At 37.6% G+C, this 22767-nt stretch overlaps 1 long non-coding RNA gene and 1 other non-coding gene across 8 annotated transcripts in view; one reads left to right on the top strand and one right to left on the bottom strand.

The window, feature by feature from the left end:
* LOC108962605 (uncharacterized) overlaps window positions 1–22767 on the top strand; it is a 66603-nt gene that overhangs the window by 1258 nt on the left and 42578 nt on the right. For 5 of the 7 annotated variants that reach the window (XR_007780557.1, XR_007780554.1, XR_001991277.3 and 2 more), the window contains exons 2-4: window positions 996–1215; window positions 6336–6520; window positions 20168–20241. This is a non-coding gene — a long non-coding RNA (uncharacterized LOC108962605). The remainder of the gene's footprint in view (window positions 1–995; window positions 1216–6335; window positions 6521–20167; window positions 20242–22767) is intronic. The other 2 variants (XR_001991279.3, XR_007780556.1) reach the window with 2 other exon arrangements.
* On the bottom strand, window positions 18331–18402 carry TRNAH-GUG (transfer RNA histidin (anticodon GUG)). The gene has a single exon. It is a non-coding gene; the product is annotated as a tRNA-His (tRNA).

Below are 22767 nucleotides of genomic sequence, written 5' to 3'. Positions count from 1 at the left end.
GGAAATGATCTCTGAAGCACCAAAAGTGAAGGAAATGTGCTTTTTTTCCCATTTATGATGCAGGAGCAGGACGTGGATTTCAAGCGATTATGGGATCTCTGAATTCCTGCTGTGTGGACCTTAACTGGCATTCTTATTTTCTCATGTCCCATATTTGCTCATTAAAAAGAACCCACTGAATTTTCCAGACCAGATTTTGATGGAATAGTAAAATCTTTTCCCCTCACAGAGCCTAACATGTTTCAAACAGAACTTCCCATAATTTCAAAAAAACCTCCGCTCATGTGTTCTTTTATTACAGTCTCAAAGAAACAACCTCAGCTGCCTGTCACAGGTATGAGCTGTGAAAAGGTCAGAGGCTGTCTATACTATCTAGGACAGAAAGATTGTAAATACAGAAAGAGCAAAACCCATGGCTGGTGTCACGCAGTGCCACATGCACCTGAAGCTATGAATTGTAAGTGATTTTTCAGTGAGGCAGAGGAGGCTTAGTGTTGCTTCTGATAGAGCATTGATGTAGAATGGCTCTTGATCAGCTGTGTAACACAGACATGAAATGGAGGGAATGCTAGTAATGTTTATTGTTTCAAAGTATGCTTATTCGAAGTACAGGAAAGTGAACTTCTGTGATGTAAGTTCTGATCCAGCAAACAAGTGCAGTTGTGTGAAATGCAGTCTGGAATGGACTATGTTGAGACACATAGAACAGTAGCCCTGGCCCCTGGAACTCTGTGCTGGATAGCTTTTTTCACTGTTGTGTGTCAGCCAAAAGCAGTTTCTAAAATCTCTTTGTTAAGAGGTTATGAAAAACAGGCCAAAGTGCCAAGAACTTTTCAAGAAACAAAAAAGGATGGAGTTAAGAAAGCCCTTGCTCAGCAGGAGTTGATATGATCAAGGGACAGGAAGAGCAGCAATAAAACTGAAAAAGTCTAAGACTCCCAGTGACATCTTTGCCTTGATTTTTTACTGTTTGTGTTTGTCTTTGGCTCTCCTAGGTCCCTAAGCCTATTATCAAGGCCTTGGAAAATGAAACATGACCCAGGGTAAGGGAGGGTGGAGTTAAGGACTACTTAAGCAAGCTGGATGCAACAACCCCATGGGACTAGATGGAATGCCCCTCAGGACGTTGTGGGGTTGATGCCCCTGAGACACACTCTGTATAATCTTCAAATTATCATGGTGTTTCAGAAAGAGGTTTCCGACAACTTGGGAAAGGTAACTAATGTATAGCCTTGTTCAAAAGGGTCGAGGAGGTGGGTCTAGGGATATTAGGCTGGCCAGCCTCACTTTAGGTCCATGGTCCATGGTAAGATTATGGAGCGAGTCCTCTGGGAAGCCTCTGGGAAGTCCAGATGATGGAAGGAGAATAAAATGATTAGGAGTATGGACATAATATGCATATTATAGGTCAAAATTAAAATCACATTAAAAAAGCACAAAAAGGTCTAGTTTTGTAACTATCAGTTATTAGATTGTTACAAAAAACATGGAAGAGGAGTTAAATGCAGTGGGATTTATGAAAACCAGTTCCCAGAGGATATAACACTAGATGAGCAAAATAATGAAATTTAATATGAAATATGCTGTCTGTCTGTTTTGGAGAAAAGCTAATCTTTCCAAGAGAGCTTTCTAGGCTTAATTGGTCACAGTTCCTGGTAAGGACAGAATGTTACAATCATCTATGAAACTTTGCAATTTGGACCAGAAGCGTCACACTTCTTCTCCTCAGTTCATTCACATCAGTTAGCATATACTGAGTCCAGAGACAGCAATGATCCAAAGGACAATCATTCTTTAAAATGGGTACATTTTCTGGTAACTGTTGTGTTTTTTTTTTTTTTTGTACCAAAATTTGAAAAATAAGAGCTTTTTGCAGATTGTATTAATTGCAGTGTCATTGAATGTAATTGTTCTGATTTTCATGTCTTTTTTTTTTCTTTAAGCAACTATTGGAGACTGAGGCTATGTAATATTATAACAACATAATTATAACAATCTAATAATATTTATAACTATATTATTATAATTAATAATTATTATATAATAAAATTATTATTATATTATCATAGAATCATGGAGTGGTCTGGATATAAAGGAACCTAAAAGATCATCTAGTTCCAACCCCCCTGCCATGGTCAGTGAATGCTTCCACTAGACCAAGTTGCTCCAAGCACCATTAAACCTGGCTTTGAATAGTTCCAGGAATGGGGTCCCCAGAACTACTCTAGACAAACTGTTCCTGTGTCTCACCAACCTTACAGTAAAAAATTTTTTCCTAATATCATATTTAGCACTATTTTTTAAATGAAGCCATTAAATCTATAATCTCACTTTTCACAAAGAATAAGAAAATTTGCTTTCCTGAAATGAACGGCAATGCCCCAATCACTGTGCAGCTCTCAACCACAGGACCTAGGCAGATTCACATTCTTCGCAGATCCAGCAGAGGGAGCTTGTTTTACCCAGAAAAAAAAAAATGCTCAATTGAAATAGCAAGTTGTTTAAATTTTGGGGAAAGAAAGCATTGCCTAACTACATCAAAAAAGTCAAAATTATGTGAAACAACTTGTTAAGTCTTAACAGACAAATCATTTGGAATGGTTTTCTTGCACAATTGTGTAATCTAGTAATACTACACAAAAACCCCAAACCAAAACAAAAAAACAACCAACACATCCCACAATCTGTGTTTGACTGTAATAATGTTTTCATTGTGTTACATGTTTGGTCAAAGTGAAGTCTAAAATCAGGATCAAGTCTGTCATTTCAAGCATCATAAAAGTGTATGTCATGAGAAGCATGGCAGTTACCTCTTTATGCTTGAAATTATTATTTGTATAGGGCACCTAAGTAAAACTAGTAAAACTATAAAATTGCATTGGTTAATACACAGGATGGCTTTAAGCACTTACAACATATTATCATGGCTCAGAGTGTTTTTAGGCATTTGAGTTTGAGTCACATTTAGGAGATCATTATATATGCTGCTCTTAAAATTATACACCTGTTGTGATTTACCTTCTTTCATTTGTTTCATCTAAGATTTGAAAAGCATATTTCTATCAGCCGTGATAATTTGTACTTTGTTGGCTTGATTTTACAGATATTAAAAATAATGTTGTCTGGATTTCACACATGTGAAAAATAAGGGTTTATTGCTGAGGACTGGGCAGTAGCAGAGAAGAGAAATCAAATATCTGGGCTCTGTTTGGTTTGCTTTCCCCACAAAGCATGAAAGTAACGAATGCACTGTAGGCTGAGGACACTGATAACATGCTGCAAAATGAGGGGAGATAAGGTCATGTTTGATAAACATTTCTTAGTATTGGTTATTACAGAAGAAGTGATTAATTGTCCCTGGCTTACATTAACCCTTTCAGGTTATTTCCATTTAAGACAATGCATATAATTATTTTTTGGTAACTGCTTGATAGTACAAATATCGGGATACTATAGCTGTAATTGCTTCTAATGCATCCTAAACACAGATTCTTAATTATGCTTGGGAATAGATCTGATTTTGAAATGACACTGACATATCAGTTATATTATTAATATCTCAATATCATAGGCAATGTATTATCTCTTCTGAGAAACAGAGATTTGCTAACATTAAGAAATTATATTCTCACAGTGCCTTTGAGTGTCATTTTACAGGTGTGTTCTAGTTTTGACCAGGACCCAGAGGTTTATTCCTTACATTACACCATTGCCAGGGAAGGGAGCAAGGTACTTGCTGTCTTCTGAAAGAAGGGCGAAAATACTGTGGCATTTTCTGCCATTGTTCTTTGTCTCTAGGTCTGTGGTGTACATTTTTGCATTTGGATCACACTCTTTTCCATTCTTCTGTCATTAATATTGTTGCTGTCCATCCTGCCAGAGTGACAAGGGAAAGGGTGATGGGGGAGTGAAAGAGCAGTGCCTGATTTGGGAGAGTCTCTGTGGGACTCTGAGTGGGAAAGTAGCATTCCTAAACCACGATAAGGGCCTGCTTAGAGGATGACCACAAGGCCAGTGGTTATGACCTAGTTATAATCCCTGGTGAATGTAGCAGTGATTAACAGGGGAGAGATGGCAGCAGGAAACCCAGTTCAATTACAAAAAGAACAGGATATGCATCACATCTTCTTTATGAAGTTTGGGGCTGCAGTCACTTTACAGCCCCAAACTTCATAAAATCTTTTTCCTCATCACATGTTTAAGATGATTCTGATGTACGTCCAAAAGGGAAAGATAGGCACATGGTGAGAATTATATGGCAAAAAATGCAACTATTCTTTTTTCCCAAAAAATTATGTATTAAAAGCAAATTTTCAATGAAACAAATCAGATCATATCAATGAAAATCAGAATTTTCAAAATATTCAAAATGTAGACACAATTGGTTAAATCACTGTGAAATAACAAAGTCCTCTTTTTAGGATCACATTAATAACACCAAACAGATTTTAATAGTTTTTAATTCAGTTATGAGGTTCAGTTTATAATCAAGTTCCTATTCTCATTTTTAACCTGGTAATATTTTAACGTTTTGTTATTTCACAGATATAAATTGACTGAGTTTTTCTAAATATGTGTATTCTCTAAAAATGTTCAAACATCTCTCAAACTATTCAAATGCAGAGCAAGGGGTTATGAATTAGATTTCTGAAAAAAGTCAGAAGCTTGACATTATAGTGCCTGTTCCTTATGAGGTCTTGCTAGCTAAATCTTAATTACCAAACAAATATAAACCACATAATTTTTATACTCTGCATCTTTGAAGCATAACAAAACATCATGAATATGAGATCTTGACCACTTTTAATTGCATGTAGAATCTTAAATAAGACAATTGAGGACTTTTTTTTAACAATATATGTGTGGGCTTTTGTAGAAATTTTATGGCTTATTCAATTATTTGTAGACAAAATAAAAGACTACATTATGAAGTGTAATGTCTTTCTAACTTTAGGACTGAAAACACTACACAGTTCTGCTACCTCCAGAGTCTCAAAGGCCTCTGTTAGAAGTGGCTCTCATTCTGTCATACCCTGAGCAGACTTTCCTTACTCCAAATAGCATGTTAAAGAAGTAATTTTCACTACAAAATCTGACCATAATAATCTGAACACCCTTGTTTTAATGCTAACCAACCTAATAATTTTCAATGTCTTCTCTTTGTTACCAAGAATAGAAAATGCATTTATGTAGGTTTTATGGTGCAGGTTGTTGAACTGATTACTTAGGTAGCTTTTACCAAACTGCACATAATATATGAGTCCCAACTGAATTAACTAGCTATCTCCAGAAAGATAAAACGATACATTAAATAAAACAAAAATTACAGTAGTTTTTCATTTCAATCCTAAATGTCTCACAGAAGCAGGAAAATGCTAGCATGTTTGTGGTCAACATCTGACGGTTGCCAATGGGGTATCTACAGGGAAATGAATTCGAGTTCTCATGGACATCGTGCTACACGGCTGTCATGTCATTGTTTTACTAGCCTGATGCTTTAGATGGTGTCATCAGCATCATACAGGATGAAATCATGATATATTTATAATAAACTATCCACGATGCTTGCGAGGTTGTTTAAAAAATTTTAAGTCAAGAAAACATCAAAAATAGATGAGACTTTTTGACAAATAGCAGCCAAATAACAGCTTGAATAGCCCTATCTAGTTTATGTATTTGGGATTTGAACATGGGATGTTCTGAGCAATGTTCTGGTGATACCAAGGTTACCTTTCTTTGAAAGAAACTTTTGTAATAAGTAAGGAGTGGTAATATATCCCTAAAAAGGCTCAGAGAAGACACCTGAAAGCATCTGTACAGAATGTGAAGCACCATTTCAAGAAAAATTATACAAAGATTTGATCAATTTGCACAAAAGTTCACATAATTGATCTGCTTATGGACCATCTTGTCTCTTACTAATCTCTTATTACTTGTGTTGTGATATCATTTTACACTGGAAATCATGACCTACAGGCAGCAGCTGAAAGATAGAAGGATTCTGTGTGAACCACCAGTTATTTAGGAGCTGGTAGGTGTTGGGGCTTTTTTCCTTAAACAGTAATGAGTGCAGTCTGATAGCTGAAGAAGATAAAATCTTGGCCGTAGCAGCAAAGTTTGTACAGTTTCTCCAGCCACAAGTGCCGTGAGCTGGTGATAGCAGGCAAATGTGGCTGCCATCATATATCTATCTATATCTTCAGCCCCACAGAGCAAGGCTCCCTGGCAGAGATTGGTATTGCTTCTGATCCATGCACTTCCAATATTTGCTAGGAATGGCAGTATCTTGCTAGAAGGATTATACAATGCTGCTAATGACTATTAATTTGTTAAAGGAATTAAGCAACTAGCCCTTAGGATGAAGATTTCAGGAAACCAGCAAAGTGCTTTGAACTGAAGAAGCACAGGACTTGAGATGCACACAATATAAAAAGAAAGCAGTTATGATGCTAAGAGGGACAATGCTGCCTACACCCAGGTGAAATTACAAGATGTTTGGCTGGGGAATTGCAACATAAAGGTAATTTCATGCTTTGTTACATAAGTGTGTTGATGGAAATCTTCGTATTGGAACATGTTATATAAACCTGTTTATTTCCAAGAAGAAAACCTCAACCTTATTAGAAAATGTTCTAGATTTCATATGCACCTTGTTTTATGAAAGCTGAGCTTCTGAGAGACTAATTAACTTTCAAATAGATTTCTCTTTTATAAGTAATCTCTTTAATTAAAAATTGATTTTGAAATCCTTTTCCTATTTCAAAGGATGCCCAGGTACCATTCATGATCAGCTTAAATTTGGTTGTAGAGTTGAAATGGTCTGATGAGTATTCCCCTTGTAACAGCTGGTCTGAAAATTTTGCCATCCTTCTGCATGAGAGAAGTGTGTAAACATTTCCTTTGTGTTTCTGCCTCATGGTTATCCTTTCCAAGAACAAGCTGTAAATCAAGTTAAGTGCGGCTTCTGTAAAACTTCTTACACTACTGTCATAGTTATCATAAAATCATAAACTAGTCTGGGTTGGAAAGGACCTTAAAGGTCCTCTAGTTCCAGCCCCCTGCCATGGGTCTTCCGCTAGACCGGGTTGTTCCAAGTGCTATCCAACCTGGCCTTCAAAATTGTAATGGGGCATCCCTAATTTCACTGGGCAATCTGTTCCAGTGCCTACATGCTTTGGTAAGTAGGCTCTGTGCGTCTGTTTTGTAGGCTCCCTTCAGGTACTGGATCACCACAATTCGGTTGCTATGAAGCCTTTTTTTTCCTGGCTGAACAAACCCAACTCTCAGCTATTCCTCATGAAAAAGTTTCTTCTGAATTGATTCAGTACAGTACTGTCTGAACAGCCAAGAAATCTATTTGGCTCCTCCACATTCTAACACCCAAAAGTCAGAATTTTGCAAGTTGGTCTTTAATGTTTCTTTAAAATGTTGGCCTTGACTGTTGCTGTCTTTGTGTTTACATCAATTGTGAGCACAAAAGGTAAGATGTCAAACCATAAGTCTCCTAACAACAGCCTGTTCCAGTCTGACGTGCTCATCACAGAGGGATATACCACCTCTGAACTGCTTTAGAGCCGGAACAACCTTCAAAAATAAAAAAAAAAAAATAAAAGCCATACTGTTCATGAATTAAGACAGGTTTTGGCATATGTGTGCCAGACAGACTGAAACAGCTGGATATGATTGGTTTTAACTTTCAGTATCTACCCTCATTCTCTTCTGGCTTCTTTTCAGCATTATGTGAGTCATGTTTCTGTACTAGAACTCCAATTCAACAGAGTCATGGGATGTTTAATGGATTTCCTCAGGATCACATAGTTTAATTTGCCAGACAGGTTTACTTAAAGGTCAGTTTATTATCCAGTGTATTGTTTAGACACTATAAAATTCATATCTCAAAAAAAAATTCACTCTCTTTTACATTAAGCCAGTACTAACTTAAGATGAGAAATTAATTAAAAACTGATTTTACACTGTGAGATGTTTATCATTAAACTCAGGTTATGATAAAGGATGAAAAAAAAAATTATTGGAAAAGACACTGACACACTTCAAACCCAATTTTTTTTCTGTCTAATATTACATTGAATGTGTACTCTAAGCATTCTGCAGTCTGCCCTGAATTCTCATATAATCTTCTGCACATAACAACTCCGACAACTAAAAAGTATAATAAGAGGCTCAATTACTACATTTTGAATAGTTGCAGAGATAATACTGTGTTACAAGCTTTTAGTTTAACAAATAACTCTTCAGACTTATTTAGTGCTGCCTTATTATTGGGATGATTGCAATGAAATTTAGTTTATCAAAGAATTTACTTTGGAATGCGCAGACCTTAGGGAGGCTTATTTATTTTTCTCAGGAAAGTGCACAGGCTTTAGCAGCTGAATTATCTCTTCTGCATCCTTAGCATAGCCCAGGAAGAACCCTCTTGCTCTGGGACCATTTTTTCGGGAAGTCATGTTACTATTTAAGTGTGCAATAACCCATAGCATGTATCCATAGGCTACTTTACATTGTTATGATGCAAGACAACAGAAGTTCAATCCAGTGAAAATTGAAGTCATGATACACAAGGAAAGGCAGTAAGGTGAGGTGAAAATGGGTAAGGGGATTTTACTAGCAGCAACAGCAGGATCTGAACTGTAGCAGTAACATTTCCTGCAATATTGAAAACTTCACTACAAATGACTCTGCAAATGCCTTGGGGCAGAGATCTGCTTTACCACTGTGAGTTAGAGTGCACATGCACCTGAGCAGTCTTGCTATCCCCTAGTAGCTACACACTGAACACAAAATAAAGATGACATGACTTCAGTTCAACTCTACTTGTCTCTGAATCTTGCATTATTCTAGAACCCTCTTTTCAATAATGTGGCTGTTTCCTGCCCTAATGTAAAGTAACCTTGCAACCCCCTATCAGCACAGCTGTTTCTTCTGCTTCTGCCATCAAGTTAGGCCCAACCACTAGTTGCTGGATTATTTTTAAATGGAAACACTGGAAACACAATGTGCCAGGATTATTTCCAGGAGATCTGCTGCTGTTCAGCATCATTAGCCCAAGATTTTGAATTTCCAAATGAATCAAGGTTTTATCTAAATTTCAGCAACCACAATCAACTAAAGAAACATGCAATCAAACCAAGGAATCCCCAGAGTCACATGCTTTGTATTCAGACATGCTGACACAGCTTAATGTGACAGGTTTTTCCCTTGATGCCAACAGCAACCAGTCATATTTTACAGTTACAAACGCACAAAATCAGTCAAAGGCAGAAGCTTTGATTCATACCTACTAATGTCACAAGCATGCTTTTTAGTTTAACATGTTATAGAAATCATTCCTGTACTTGAATGACACACAATACCACACAATTAGTAGATTTGCATTGGGTTTTATGACAATAATATGGTTTATTTTCAACAGAAGAGAAGTATGGAGGATGGAAGAAACAGAGAGAGATTACAGGGCTGAAAGTAGGCCTTAAATATGAAGTGGATAGGAATTTGTCTACATTAGACTATACAAAAGTATTACAGATGTTAAAGTCTCTCATTTAACTCAGAGTCTTACTAAGAATTGCAATTAAATCTATGCATACATGTTTAGGTGCAGAAATGTGGCCTTGTGCCACATTGATAAAATTATTTAAACTTTTGGATCAAATCCAGAACTGCAAATACTGGGACAGAATAAAATCTGATAAATGAAATTAATTGCAGCACAATTGTGAATATTCCTATTATTTCAGCACATACAACCAGATGTGGTATTTGTTGTATGTGCACAAAAACCTTGCGTGAAGGTATTAAAAAAAGTTTAAAAAAAGCGTGTGGTCTGAATACAGTGTAAACTGTCATATTTTTATTTATTTGTGGCTGCTAGATAACCAGATTCTTTTTTAAAAATCACATGGAATTTGCCTGAAAGAATGTACTGTATATTCATTATCTTTGGCAAAATAAGAAGCTGAAAAATTCCAGAAAATCTTGCTAATCCATACCTTTAAACATTCATATCTGTCACTAAGTACCTCTAACTCCCAGGAAATATATAGCATACACATGTGCTGGGAAAGATGCATGTTATAAAGCCTTTGTCAATTCTGAAAACATAGAAGGTTTTGTATCGCATAAGACACTCAGCCTCCAGCCATAGCTTACTTCTTTGGCTCACACAGACTTTGTGGATTTTGACAGGGAAGATTGTCAAGATTTCAGTATTGTCAGGCTTTCAGTATTTCCCATTTCTTGGCACTCATGGACTCCCTCTGCTCAATTGCCTGTGCTGTTAAGTACATATATACATTAAATAAATGTTAAAAAATCTTTTTCAAGCACTTATTTTTTGTTAAGAGGCTTGAGTTGCTCTTATTTTTGGTTTTTTTTTCCTTTTCCCGAGGATCAGAATCACTGAAGCTGGCTAGCCAGAATTTCTGGAAATCTCTAGTACCATGGTGACTTGAGCAGGGTCAGCCAAAGCTTGCGTATGGCCCAAGACCATATTGAGTCAGGTTTGAATACCTCAAGGTGGAGAACTCCACAACCTCACCGGGCAATTAGTGTTTAAGTACCTTCACAGTAATAAGTTTTTCTTATATTTAAAAATAATTTCCTTTATTTCAATTTCTGCCCATCACCTTCTGTGCTATCACTGCACACACTCTGGCTGGCTCCATACAGACAGCTCCAGGCATATCACTGCCTGGCTCCAACATCTTTACCCTCCCATCAGATATGGATGCACATTGATAAACTCCTATCCCAAGCCTGCTCTTCTTGAATGCAAAAAGCCCCAGCTTCACTGTTCAAGCTGCAAGCCCTTCATCATCTTAGTGATTTTTCAGTGGACTTGCCCCAGTATGTTCATATCTTTCTTTTACTTGAGAACCCAGCACTGGATACATTGCCTAGATGTGTCTCACCAGTGCTAAGGACAGAGAAAGGGTCACTTCTCTTGACCTGTTCTAATGTTCTGCCTGATGCAGCCAGGGTGGCTTTAGGTCTTCTTTGCCACAACGGCACACTGCTGGCTCATGGTCAGCTTGGTGTCCATCAGGATTCCCAGGCCATCTTCTGTCACTCTGCTTTCAGTGACGGGGAGCACTCTCTGTTGGTTAGCCCTCAGCATGTGCAGCTGCATGGGGTTGTTTGTCCCTGGGTGCCAGGTTTGGCATTTCCATGTGCTGAGTTTCCAGAAGTCCCTGTCAGCCCATTTCTCTATCCAGATGAGGTCCCTTGGGATGGCAGCACAACCATCTGGTGTATCCACTAATTCCTTCCACTTTTTAAACTAATTAACAAAATTAGGAAGATACTTCATATTATCAATCTTTGCTTGTTATCACTGTCAGACACAGAATTAAAAATTGAGACCAAATGGCAGGTATGAGATCTTTAATAAGACAATTATTAAACTAATTCTACTAAGGACACTTGTGCTTTGAAACCTTTACTCTCAAGCCTGAGCAGAGATCCTTCTTTAATGACTCACTGATTTCAACACTTGTTATTTTACTAGACGATATTTTTCTGCTATGTCTGTTCAAAACCTGTCACAATGTGCCAGCTTGCTGTGATAGTCCTGTGGCTTGTGCTATGTGCTATGGCTATGGCAATTTTGGTTGAAATCTGGCTTACAGCAGGAGGGGAACATATGTTTTCATGCTTCCTTTTCAATAGCTTTTAAAATAATTATGCATCTTTGAATGTACTTTCACCAGGTTTTCCCACATTGCTTTCTGAAAACAGAAAGAAAATTCACAGACCAAAATTACTGTACGTTTGAAGATAGATATTGGCCAGACAGAAGGCAAGGGAAGACTTCATCAACAGACTGCAGTTGCTGAAAGGAGCAGGAATATTTTTCTGCCACCGTAACATTTGCGCCTGCCTCTGGCCGGTGTTGTGTCGGCGGCTCCGTTTGCAGCCGAGGGATGTTTGCAGCCGAGGGATGCCCACGGGCGCTGCTGCAGCAGCAGCAGAGGCCAGCCCGGCGAGGGTGGCCACAGGTGGCATGTTCTAGCCAGCCCACACTAGATGGCAATGCTTGCGCGGCTCTGCAGAGCAGGACAGAAAACGCAGCATCGGTCGCGCCCTTTGTAGCCTGCCGTGATGGCGCAGTGGTTAGCATTCTGCCTTGCGGCCGCAGAAGCCTCGGCTGAAATGCGAGTGACGGGCAGTGGGAGCGCAGCTGTTTTGAGTCCTCTCGATGGGGCCTCGGTGCTGGAGGTGACACCCCCGCAAACCCTCACTCTGCAGAAACCACTGCAGTGCCTGATGCACAGAAAAAACAGGTCAGAGAAAGCACGAGCTGCGCCGAAGGAAGGCTCATATGGCTTATTGCTACATGACAAGGTGGTAGGCACCGTTTGCACCATGAGCTTTTTGTCTCATTTTGTGTGATTACAAGATGTTGCTGTACTATTTTGTCTGGGACAATATTTTCTCTCATTTCACACTGTTAATTTTTAAACAAATGGCCTTTCATTCTTCCAGCAAACGTTAATTTATTTCTATGATCTGTCCCTAGGGATTACTCACCACAAAGGAAAATTCCAGAAGAGTTTTTCCAGAAAAAGCAGCAAAGAAGGCATTAAATGACATGCTATTTATTTCTTTACTGTGAGGCCCTCATGGTACCTTTACTCCAAGAATTATGCACTTATGATATGACTCAATAGCAACAAATGGAAGACATCATGTCTAGGTATAAATTTGATAAAAGAGAAGTAAGACATTGCTAGAAGTGCAGTATCCTTTTTGTGGCGAGGGGAGAGGATGATGCAGCCGAGAGGATTCTGCCACAAGGCGGAAAACTGGTCTAATAAGATTCTCTTTTTATTCTCTGATTCTCAAAGCAGTATTCATTCCTCCTGCCCTACTGCCTGGTGTCTGTTTCTGTCTATTAAGGTGGGGGTGCTAGGGACTGGTTTTCCAGTGTGGGAATGGTAATGTAGGGAAGCTGGCTGAAAGGCAAAAGGGAAGAAATTTTCAAGAGACACTTCCAGGCAAAACTGTTGGCAATTTGTATGCTGACTGAATCATGTGGCAACACAGCTCTAATTTGTTATTAATAGAATATGCTCATAAATTTATTAAGAAACTTAGATTATGTAACCAATTGGAATTTCATCCATACATAGCTACACATCCTGATGACTGAAGTAAAAACTGCTCATTTTGACCAAATTATTTCTTCACAGTGAAGCACACAGCTTGACTACAAGTAAAAAGAAGAAACAGGTTAAAAAAGGAGGAAGAAACAAGTAGTAATTTAGGGCAAACGGATTTATTTTTCTACCAGCTGAAGGCAGATTCTCAAAAGTTTTCCTTGCTGAAGATAGTGTATGTCTTCTGAGGTCAAACATCATTCAGTGAACCAGACAGAGTATTCACAACTTTGGCAAACTTCCTTCAGGTGTTTGTCCAGACCTAAGTAAGGAAGCAAGACTATCTTGAGACTATTAAGATGAAAAGGGATTGCTTTTTAAGCAGGCTCACATAATTCTGAAGACCTGCAGGGAATATTTAACTCCATTAAACCTATCTATCAGCAAACAAAATTAACAATGACTTTATGGTGAAACAAAGATGGTGAATCAACCACAAATCTCTTTTTAGAAATTATATTTTTGTCTTTCTGGAAAACTTTGTGTTTCTTGTATTAGGACTTCTGGAGTTCTTATACAATTTTCTTTCAATCAAGATCAGTTCTTATGCAAAAAACCCCAACAATGAAGCCTTCAAAATATGTTTCTAGTGAGAATTTTCTATGATATACTGGTTTTCTTACTGTTTCTTTAGCAAAATTATTCAGACTGCTTTCTCAAGTGTAACAGTAAAATAGCAATGTATACTGTGTGGTTGTTACACAAATGTATAAAAACATTTACCATAGCTATATGGTAAAGTTTTCTTCTCTGTGCCAATAAAAAGGTCAGCACACCTTTTTGCCCTCACCTGCATGGTGAGTAATAGCAATAGTGCAGAGCCCAGTGTAAGCACATCCTAGTATGGCAGATTTTACTCAAGAGTTTAGATACAACTATGGAGAGTAAAAGAAGAGGTTTGCTGCTCATATTAGAGAATAACAACAAAACTCCCCATTATTTGAGGAGCCTGGAAGCACAAGATCTAAACCTGGAATTCAGGAATCCACAAAAAAAAACCCTACCAGAAATACTGAGGGTGTTCTGTTTCTGGCTCCATGCACAGCTCTAAGGTGCAAGAGGCACACAGGTGCCGGCTCAGCAGCACAGAGATGCTGATTGTGTTGACACTACAGACCATGTTATAAAAAAAATCTTTTTAATTATCACAATTATCACAAATATCAAAACTATACTCTCTTAAAGACTTTTAAAGCACTATGTTTTGAGATCCCTTTGGATTGAGGCTTTATTGTGGAGAAGAATGAATTCTTTCCGAAGGAGTATCACAAAGTGTCATCTCCTGAGTTGTATTTGGTGCAGTGAAAACATACCCAGTATTTCTGCATAAAAGAGTGGAGGAAAAAGTTGTAAAACATTAAGCACAAGAATTAATTTCATGAAGCTTTGTAAAAGAGTTATTAATCAGATCTGTTTGAATCTGAATGAAAGAACTGATTTTGTTTCTGTGAGATTTTAAATCAAAAAGTGACATCTATAAAGATTTTAGAATAAAGAAAAATGAGAACTTGGAATTTTAAGACGAAAACACGTAGAGAAATACATTTTTAAAGAATTAAATATAAACCATTAGTTAGATAGTTTTGGAGACATTTGGTGGGTTTGGATTTGTGCTGAGCTTTGGATGAAGAAGTAAAACCAGGCCTTACTCAGGGCCTCTAGTTTGAATTGTTGCGCAAAACACTGTTGGACTCAAACCTGAGTCAAAGCTTAACCAAAAGTGGTACAAGTCAAAAGCTTCTCAAATTGAACAATACTCTTCACATGTGTTCTGGTGCAGCTCTCTCCAGGGCTGCCACTGCCGAAGCATTATGAATAAGGAGCAGTCTTGACCAGGACATGTTTTCTTTCAAGAAACACCAAAGACAGATTATGAGAACAGAACGGCAACATCAGATATTGTTTATGTAGTTCTGTTTACACATCAGACTCAGGAATTTCTCTGTCTGCCAAATTTTTCCCAATTACTACCCATTCTGCAATAATAGCCTGTAAACTCAGAGCTGAATTTCCAGATGTAAAATCATCCCACCTGTGAAGTGAATTCCTGGCATTCTTTGCTAAAGCACAACCAGGTATTTAAGCTTTCAGAAGTTGTTTTTACCACATATTTCCTTTCAAAGAGTCTACTTGACCACAGCCTTTTGAAAGGATTTCAGAAGGGATCTATAAAAGTTTTAATATGAGCTACACTCCTGTAAAGAGAATGAAAAAAACAGAATTAATTTGACTTGATGACTGCAGATTTAAAACAGCCACTGACTTCTATCCTGCTCAACACATGATATGGATATTAGATAGGAAACAACCAACTTTGCTGCACTCCTGAAAAATGAAGAATAGCAGAAACCTACACTTGCCTCTATTAATGTTTCAAAAGCTTTTCAAGACTTTCTGTTCAGTGCTGCACTTTCAAAAACTAGCTGTCTTTCTCTATAACTTAAAAACTAGCTGTTTTGGCCCTAATCAACAGATAATGTTAAGACACGATAACAAGAAAGAAATCTTTCCCCAAGAACTTGATGAGTACATCATATTAGTTTTTCGTTTCAGTGCCAAGAGGCAAAGTAGTTGTGCTGAGGATATGGAGATAGACACCTCCAGTCTTTTATGTTCTCCAGATTTTATGTTTTATGCCAAATGAGCCATGAATGAAAACAATAACAAGCAAGAAATGACATGGAGAAACTGCAAAGGAAGGCATGTACTCTCTTCTCATTCCTTGTTTTGAAACTACTATTCATTTCATGCTTGCTTTCAGTTTGCTGCCTAAAGGTATAGAAGGCTGCCAAAGTGAACCCTTCTCTGTGGCTCCCAAATTGTTCTTAGACAATAAAAAATTCAGAGCTTCATAAATGGACATATGTAAACTTTTAAAATTATTATTATTATTATTATTATTATTATTATTATATTATTATTATTATTATTATTATATTATTATTATTATTATTATTATTATTATTATTATTATTATTATTATTATTATTATTACCATGGTTTCCAGCTGGGAAAGTGTTATGTAGACTTGTCTGCTCGACATGACGACCTGCATATTCCAGCAACATATAGTCAAATCTTTGTGCAATTCACCATTCAAAATCAGTTCCAGGATTACCTCTTTGTGTTTTCTAGTCTGAAGTCCTGTTATCCTTGGAAACTCTTTTTGCACTGAAGTTTTTGTTTTATTTTTCCCTAATGAGAAGGGAAAATTGATAAATATTTTCTCAGGAAGTAGAAAGCTGGGAACCATCTGCACTTGCATGTTTAAACTCCATAATGAAGCTGGCTTTTAATTTTCATTTTCTTGTGAGGAGAATAAATAAAAAAACTGCATGGGGAAATGGTAAGAAAGGTCTGATTATCTGCCCAAACTATCCTTGGTCTCAGTGTATAGCGTGACCATTGAGCTAGCAAAACAAATATTGGTATCACAAATAAAATAAATCAAACTGAATAATTCCTGTTTTCCAATAAGCCATCATAAAAAAAAAGATTTTTTTTAAAGGCACTTGGAATTTTTCTGCTATCCTAATGAAATTCTTCAAAATCATCAATAATTCCAATAAGGTAATATTTAGACACAGATGAACACTGGATATAGAGAAGTCAGTTCCACGTAGATTGAGGTCAAGCAGGGGTGAGCTTTGAGTGCTTTAGCAGTCTCAGGATGATGAATACGTAGAGAAAAATATTTGGTGTGGTAACTTTTGAATTCCTTTTTCAGGGCTTAATTCACTAGGATTCTTTAAAGAGTACGTGCACCTGTGATGAGTTAATTTGCTATTTCCGGATTTCATAAAATCTAACACAGCAGATGACATTTCCAAAAGACTACAGCAGGGATAGAGTACAAAAGATCATCCTGGTCTCTTTCATGCTAGTGCATATTTCTAGATTGCTTTCTTTTGGGAAATCAGTCACATCTGTCTCATTAATTAGACCAAGAATTCACAAGTTAATTGCTTTGACGTGCTCCTAAAAGGCGGAATGATATTTAGACAGGAAATCTGAGGCCAATCAGAGGAATACTCAAAGATATTTTGAAAAATACAACAGAAAGAGCTCTCATGAACCTGAGGAAGGTCCTAGCATGCCAGGGGTCATTAGCCTACTACACCAAAACTAGGACATCTAAGCCCACAACCTCTAAAGGTGGTGTACCCTCCCAGGTTTCCATGCATGTAGGGCTTTGATTTTTCCTCACTCCGGTGCTAAAACAGATTTGTTTCCCTTCCTCATTCAGAAGGATGGTGAAGAATTTTCCTGCTCCCTTGTGGAGAGAGATAGGCACCTGTCATTCACACTCTGAAGCAGTTGGCCTGCTGCAGGAAGCTTGAATCTATCTGGGTTTTTTGGAGATGTTATCCATTGTAAAGGGGCTGATGTCCTGTCAGATGCAGCAGTGAGAGAAAAGCAGTGTTTGCTCTTGAATTGACTCCACATCAAATTAAAGGACCAACTACCAGAAACTATTCAGTAGCTTACAAATTCTTTATCAACTTGTAATAATGATGTTTTATTAATGTAGTTATTACCAATTATGTACTTTTGTTTGTTTTTTTGTTTCTTGTACAAACTACTATTAGGTACCATAACCAATTTAGTAAATCAAAATGATAATTTTAGAAGTCTTCATACTGAGAATCTGCACTCGTATTATTCAGTGAAACAGGACAGTGAAATCACACAGTGTTCCTACAATAAAAACAAAGAGAATCAACAGACAAGTGATGGTTCCTCTTGTCTGTCACCAGCAAAGACCTGCTGACAGCAGTTCAGACCTAAGTAAGCAGCACTGTCATATTTCCAAGCAATTCAGGCTGATTGTTTCATTAGCATGAGAAACCAGGAAAGACCAAAACTGGCTTCATGGCTCAGTCCAGACATTAAGTGGCTGTAAGGAGTAAAAATTCCCCAACCACTATGAGACTGCATTTTTCACACTATGCATAAAAATTTAAATTTAAAAAAATCCCACTTGGCACCAGGATTTCTGAATTAATACTTACTTATGCTAAGTACTCTTTTAGAAAAACATTCTTGTAAAAGTTACAGAGCTTCTATTTGCTTTCTCATGTTAGCCTTAGACATCACTAATAGATTACTTTCTGTATGCAATCTGTAATTACATCTCTTCAAAAGAGACATTCACTGCCGTGACTCGGATTTGAACCGAGGTTGCTGCGGCCACAACGCAGAGTACTAACCACTATACGATCACGGCAAGCCATCAGAAAGCTCATTTGATAAGGGTGATTTTTTTTTAACCTGGTTCTCTTTAAAATGTTGTACAAATGGTGCCACCTGCAGTTTACAATGAGTGTTAGCAGCAGCTTGGTCTAAACATTCTTACGATTAATTATCATCTTGAAATTGCTTCCAGACTTGTTTTACCTTACTTGTAATCATCCATGTTTATCAGAATTGCCTAAAAAAACTGTTTGGGATTGTTATGGTATGCTTTCCCCTGTCCCTTAAAAATCTTTTCAGAGATAATTTTTCCTGTTTTATCAGGCAGAACAGTAAAACAATTATTTGTTCTTTCAAATGAAAGCTGCAGCAGAAATCAAGCTACATAATATACAGAAAGATTATAATGAGGAAAAGGAAAAATGGGCAAACTCCAGGGCACTCAAATCCTGTTAGAAAATAGGCTGGTTTTTTATGCTCGCCCTCTCCATTATATTCATTGTTTTAATACAAAATGTTGCTGCTTAATGGCCTTGGAATGCACAGCAGCAACACCATTGCAGTGGTACACGTCCCGCTGAATGTCTGAAGAAGGAGAAAGACATACCAAAAAACCTACTAGGCTGTAATATGCAAGACCAATAACCTGTCTTCAGCATGCTGAGATGTGGATTTACTCTGGACAAACGTCTGCACAGTGGGATAATTCATAAGTAGACTGTGCAAAAGAAGCATGTGTCTGGGAGTTTGAAATACAAATTTACTAAATGGACTCTGCTCTGCTCTGCTCTGCTCTGCTCTGCTCTGCTCTGCTCAGCCTGAGGAGCAGAGATTCTTACTGCCTTAATCTCAGGGTAAAACTGATACCTCTTGCACGCATATGGAGGCCCACCCTGCCACTGGAGCTGCAGGAGGGAAGGAGAAGGTATTTCTTTCTAGTGGTTGGTGAGAGCACTTGAAGCAAAAGGCTGCTCTAATGGTGGTTTTGAGTGCTGTACTTCACCCTACAGTCTTCCTCAATGGCATAATGTGACCAGGATAGCATTTTTCACTCAGGAGTCAGCATACCCTTCCACAGAACAGGAAAATGGTATTGCTCAACATCATAGAGGTGAACAAACCTAGAAAAAAGTATTCAGTAGTATCTTCTCTGAAGTTTCTTGTTGGTATAGGCCTGTGAAGGCAGAGGTATCAGAATATTTATTGTATTTCTATATGTATGGCTTAAAATAACTTTAGGTTTTCTAATTTCAGATCTTGTTATTACTGGTTACTTGTCTTGAAGTAATAAAGAGCTTAGGTTTTGGGTGAGTGCCTCAGAACATACAGATTTCTCCTAAAGACAGAAGGAGAAAGACAGAAGTCAAATAAACATTATAGTTATATAGGTCTTTGTCCATGGCATCCCCCTTCAAAGCAAGGGCATTAAGTTAAAATTACTGCAGGACTCCTTGAGGTGCTTTATAACATGATAATCAAGAGATTATGGAGATTTTTAAATGTGGTTTAAATACTTGTAGCTGATGAGACATGCTTTTTGCAGACTCTGGAGCATGTATTGATCCACTGTAGCGTTACCTCCCATTACAGTTATAGGGGTGCTTAAGTTTTGCAGCAGTGAAATTGGTCTGCTAGATTTCCCTCAAAAATAGCATGTGATTTTTTTAAATCCAAGTGTCAGAGAAACAACTACAAAAAAAACCCCGCTTCTAGTTCCATCTTATTGTAAGTTCACAATGTCATCTCTTGTATTTTTTATAAAGTTGGAGTAATTTGATGTGCAACTTTTTTTATTTCAGATCTATCTTTACATGAGAATATGATACAACAATTACATTTATAAACCTGTAAGATCAGCACACAAATTTTTGAGGTGAGAAAACAAGCTGTAACCACTGGGTAACAAATTATAATTTCATTATTTGTTCTACACTGGTGCTATTTTTCATTTAATCTCTACGTGTCTCACATTTTTTTTGGCATTAATTATTATTTTTTATAATTTCTATTGGTAAAATGTTATTATCTATTATAGGTAATAACATTTTACCAAAAATAGGTATTTCCTATTTTTCCATGAAAGAATGTTAGTGCACATGAGTATGCTTTGTGAAGTATTTGCTTAGTCGTGCAATTCTCTGCCCCTGAGTTCAGCCTTTTTACCTTAGGCCTAGAAGACAGCTGTGAAATTATTAACAATGTAACTGAAAACATAATCTTTCAAAACAACTATTTTTTCAATTAACTTGTTAGTTTTGGATAGAACATTTCCCTTGCTCAGGATTGGCTCTCTGGTCAAAAGCAAAAGAGAGCGATCTGAAGACACACAGACTCCCCCCAACAGCCAGCAAGTACTTGGGCAGGTCTGGAAGAAGGAGAATTTGAAATATATATAAGTAGCATATAGATCTCTCTCATTTCCGAGTAAAAGTCTTTACTTGCCAGATTATTAATTAATGTAAGATGAATCCGTGCTGTCATTCACTTTTAGCACAGGCAAACATTTAATAGGACTAGCCTCCAGACTTCTAAGTTGTGTTCCAGTTGGGCCTCCAGCATCGGGCCATGGAATTTTTTGGCTTTTTGATCTTTGCAGTGAATTACATGTCCAAGACTTGATGGAACACTTGGGATAGACATACCCCTGCCACACAGCAAGCCAAGTAGCCCAAGACACACACAAAGGAAACAGGAGAAGCTATTCAGATCTCTCCTCTGCTTACTACTACATATCTGGGTTCTTCAGCCTGTTTTGTGGCTGTCTCTAACAGAAAGGCTGTATTTCTTCTAAACTTAAAAATCAGAGACAAGCTCTATTTAATTTTGAGTAACAAATCTCGATTTCCATGACTCTCAGAGTAACTTCATGCAGTTCAAATATTTGTTCTGACCACATGATAGAATGGACTAAAATGCTAGGTCAAAGCCCAAACTTGGCTTCATACTCTTTTTAGACTACTTAGTTTAAATTGTCACAGTTTGCAAGAGGATTCTGAATATGCATTTTTAAAATATTATTGCCATTTTACAGTAGGCAGTTGTCAATTCAAGACATTTTGGGATTTACAAGTGAACAAGTCTCTTTTAGTACTGGTTTTTAGTATTAGAATTTTACACACATTTCTGTGCTTACTATTTTGTTCATGGATGCCTTTAAGTAAGAAATCCCATCCCCACACTCATGTGCATTAATGATTTGTTGCAGTAAAAACTAGAACAGAGGTACAATCATCACCCAGATCAGAGATGCTCCTTGGAAGAATTGACGCCATGCTGGAGTTCTGATATTGTCTAGATGGACATATCCAGTGCCCTTGTGGGGAGAAATTGAATGGCATGATATAAACACTTGATAGTTTTCATTGCAAAGTTACTCGATATTTACATTTCCTCTCCTCACTGATTGTATTTTTTAATGAACGTGAAAGAAGGGGGCAGATAAAATTATATTTAAGTATTGTAAAAAATTTAGGCTAACATCTGGAGGTCTGCTCTACTCCTTTGGATGGATGACATAATTTGAAGAGTCTAAAGTCATACTGTTGTGTATATAGACAGTTCTGGTTGGCAGTATTTCACAGTTGCAAGGCACATGGGCGTTTGTTTTATTGCTACATGAATACATGGCATTCAATTCAGCAGCTTCTGCTGAAATGATTGCTGACTGGCTTTGCTTCAGCACTTTCACCACCAGCACTCCATGTGGACATGCCAGCCATATGGGCTGGGCCAGCTTCCCAAGGGCAGGGTATGCTCCCCTTCTTTGACCTGCAAGGAACAGGTCTGTGTGAGCCTTGCAGAGCCCTTTGAACTGCGTGAGTACAACATGCCACTCAACAATACTGCATCTCCTGCCTTGCAGGCAGCTTTCAGCTGAGTCCAGCTTTCACCCCCCAATAAAACACGGGCATTGAAGCCACCAAAGGGTGTACAGGGAGGGTGAGAGAATGCCAGCCATATCTCCAGGGGAGGATGAACCTTCTCTTTCTGCTTCAAGGATTGTCATTTTGCTGAGCATAGGACAGAGAGACTGAGTACATGCAGACAGCTTAGAATTACTATAACTGGATGATAGATAGGAATATAGAGGTGTTTTCTGTGTTGTGTATGTGTTTCCCATTTGGCTACAGGACTTTCTTAGGCATATTCTGCACAGAACTTTACTTTAGTCTGTGTATAGATGTAAAATACAATTAATGCCCTTTAGAACTAAAGCCTGAGCTGAAAAGACTCTTTGGCAATTCATTAGACAACTCTGCCAACAAGCAGTCTTCTATTTTCTTCTATTAATATTATTTGTAGTAGTAGGTCAACTATGCTTTTTTCTGTACTAGGATTAAGAGTCCTAGTACAGAAAAATCATCTTGGGATCTCTCTTTTGCTTAGAATTCAAATATAT

The sequence above is a fragment of the Serinus canaria genome, chromosome Z, assembly GCF_022539315.1.
Source record: "Serinus canaria isolate serCan28SL12 chromosome Z, serCan2020, whole genome shotgun sequence".
Taxonomy (NCBI): Eukaryota; Metazoa; Chordata; class Aves; order Passeriformes; family Fringillidae; genus Serinus; species Serinus canaria.
The sequence above is the reverse complement of the archived record's forward strand: the minus strand, read 5'-3'. Positions and strand labels throughout refer to the sequence as shown.